The 2903-nt window shown below is 46.7% G+C and overlaps 1 non-coding gene across 1 annotated transcript; it reads right to left on the bottom strand.

Moving 5' to 3' along the window:
- Nucleotides 1–498: 498 nt before the first annotated feature.
- Nucleotides 499–606, bottom strand: LOC124082018 (U6 spliceosomal RNA). The gene has a single exon (XR_006848226.1). It is a non-coding gene; the product is annotated as a U6 spliceosomal RNA (small nuclear RNA).
- Between the last annotated feature and the right edge of the window lie 2297 nt (nucleotides 607–2903).

The raw sequence follows: 2903 nt of genomic DNA, 5'->3' as shown, positions 1-2903 counted from the left end.
CTGGGGGGCAGGGGCGAGTGGAGAGGGCGCAGAGCAGGCAGGGATGGGGGTGGCTCTCAGCTGCTGTGGCTGCAGGGGGGAGGGGACAGATGCAACTGCTACCATCTTGCTTTTAGAAAAAGGAAAGGCAGGAGGGGAGAGCGCTAAAGAAGGAGAAGCAAGATGGAGAAGGTGAGAACATGTGCTGGGGGTGGGAAGCACAGAGGCCTCTCAGCCTCCAGGGGAGGTAAGTTCTCCTGAGGGCTTTCTGTTTTAAAAATGGGTATGTAATATGCTTTAGGAGGTTTTCTTTGTAACATACACAATAGCATGAATCTATCTTAAGTCCTGTTCTCTGGAGGACTAAACTTGAAACCTCTAGAAAAATCTGTTTCATGGCATGCCACGCCAGTGAGGGTTTGCTGCAGCTTCAGCAGCCCAAGAAAATGTTTAAAGCTCTGGATCATCATGGAGAGAAGTAGTTGAAGGGCATGGACTGTGTCTTCCTCTTCTTCTTCTTTTAATATGGAGTGCTTCACAAATCTGCACACCATCCTTGCCCAGGGGCCATATTAATGAATCTTTTCTCTATCCTTCTAATTTTAGTATAAGTGCTGCTGAGAGAACATGGACTATGTTTACTATTTTGTTTGTAGTGTTGGTGACGCTTGGCTAAGGCACATGTGTTCGGTTGCAGGTGATTTTTTTTTTTTTCTTGTTTGTGCTGGGAATCAAACCCTGGGCCTCAAGCATGCTAGGCAAGTGCTCTTCCACTGCACTGAGCTTTACCCCCAGCCTTGAAGGGCTGTGTGTGCACTGGGGATGGGCTTCTTGAAGTCCCCTGAATCTGGCTGGGTGGCCCTGCTAATTCTGCCCACATTTATGGCTGGTTTTGTCTAAGAGCTCACATAAAGTAGATATAAAGTAGATATCAGAGCATAGTTTGCTCTGTGTTACCCCCCAAAAGATCTTTCATAACTTGTTTGTATTAAATATTTCACTCTAAAAATTACCATCAACTTAAGGAATAAGTATGTGTAAGTGGAGAGAGGAGACAGCAACTCTGTCAGTACCCTTGGCTGGAAGTTTGACGTGGTGTGGTGCATTCCAAATTGAATTCTATGATTCAATTAATATGCATGAATTCAATTAAAATGATCACTACTTGATAAGAGGAAATCAGATACATTTAAATAACACAGAAATCTATTTACTATCAGATATTAATCTGGACAAATGATGTGTAAAAAAACAGAAGATAAAATGGTACTAGAGAATCAGAAGACGATGCTTCATTCATTTAAGTAGAAATTTTTCAATGCCAAGGGGTACCAACAGGTACCAGTGGGCTGGGCATGGTTTGAGTTAAAGTAGAAGTTACCAATTCTTAACCTCATGTTATTAATTTGGAGATACACAGATAAAGCTATAAAAAAAAATCATCAAACAAGATGTCATCAGGAATAAGATTTCCGTAGAGACCATAAGTGCCCAGAGAAGGAGTAGTCTCCCTGTGTGGAGGGCTCTGGGAGTCTGGGCTGGAGCGAGCATGAGGTTGCCTAACTCCTATGTGTCTAAGGCCAGGCAGATTGCATCTGCTTCTCACCCTATGGGAAGGATTAGAAGTCTTAACAATCATTCATTCAACAAAAAATTTCTTAAACACCTACTCAGTGGCAAGCTCTGTGCAAGGTACTGAAGATAACAAAGGTGAGCAAATCACCCAGATTGTTCATGTGGTGATCAGAGGCAGTCTGGGCTGGTAGATGCAGCTGCATGGTGCCTGGCCACAACCCACTGGGGCTGTCTTTCCTAACTGGTGACAGGGATCCAACTGATGTGTTCTCTGTGTCTCAGCATCTTTCTTTTTTTTTTTGGGGGGGGGGTACCAGGGGTTGAATTCAGAATCACTCAACCACTGAGCCACATCCCCAGCCCTATTTTGTATTTTATTTAGAGACAGGGTCTCACTGAGTTGCTTAGCGCCTCGCCATTGCTGAGGCTGGCTTTGAACTCACGATTGTCCTGCCTCAGCCTCTCTAGACACTGGGATTAAAGGCATGTGCCAATGCACCCAGCTCAGCATCCTTCTTGAGATAGTTATCAGGCCATCAGCACCCATCAACCAAGCCTGGCTCGGAAATACAACCTCTTTGCTTCCCAAGCAACAGGGGTTACAAGAACACTATACACATTCCCTACGGAAGCACAGGAAAGCAATTGGCCGGTGAGTTTTCATGGAATTTTGGTAAAGAGTCACAGAGCAGATGATCAATCAATGAGACCCTAAAGGATAGATTTCTGAAGGCTGGGAAATTCCACGTCCTCTTTCTCTCTCTGCGCAGTTGCTTGTTGATTGGCAACTTGGAATAAAGATCATGGGTTCCTCGGAAACAACTTCCTTGTTGGTATCAGTGGATCCTATTCAGGACTTCAGATCAGGGCCCCAAAGGGAGCAACAGACCCCTGGAAGGGACAGAGCCTATAGGTGGGTAGCATGGTTGAGCCAGCCTGTTGGAGTGAGTCCAGGGCACTGGCCCAGACACTGGGTTTTCTTTGGCAGAAGAAGATTCAGTGTCTTGTATAGCTGGTGCCAAGCAGGCCAGGCTCAGTGAGCTCACAGAGCTCCATGGGCCCTGGCGCTGGGGACCAAGGTAGAGGAAGTGAAGGGCTGGCTCTAATGGCCCCAGGTTTGCAGCAGCAGGGCGCCAGGCCAGAGGAGACAGGAAATATTCTGGGCTTTCAGACATTGTGTCATAGGATTGTTTATTTGGGAAGAGGAAGCCACCCAGGGAGCAGCGGTGCCCATCACGACCCCTGAAGAGGAATCCAGTGAGTGCACTTGCCACCTGTCCTGCTGCCCCCCACCCCGTGTGCACACAGGTGAGTTGAGCCAGAGCCCTGCCACCTACATTCCTATCACT

The sequence above is a fragment of the Marmota monax genome, unplaced genomic scaffold (assembly GCF_021218885.2).
Source record: "Marmota monax isolate L192 unplaced genomic scaffold, Marmota_monax_Labrador192_F-V1.1 WCK01_AAM20220418_F8-fsc00031, whole genome shotgun sequence".
NCBI classification, from domain to species: Eukaryota; Metazoa; Chordata; class Mammalia; order Rodentia; family Sciuridae; genus Marmota; species Marmota monax.
This window is presented reverse-complemented; position numbering and strand designations above follow the sequence as displayed.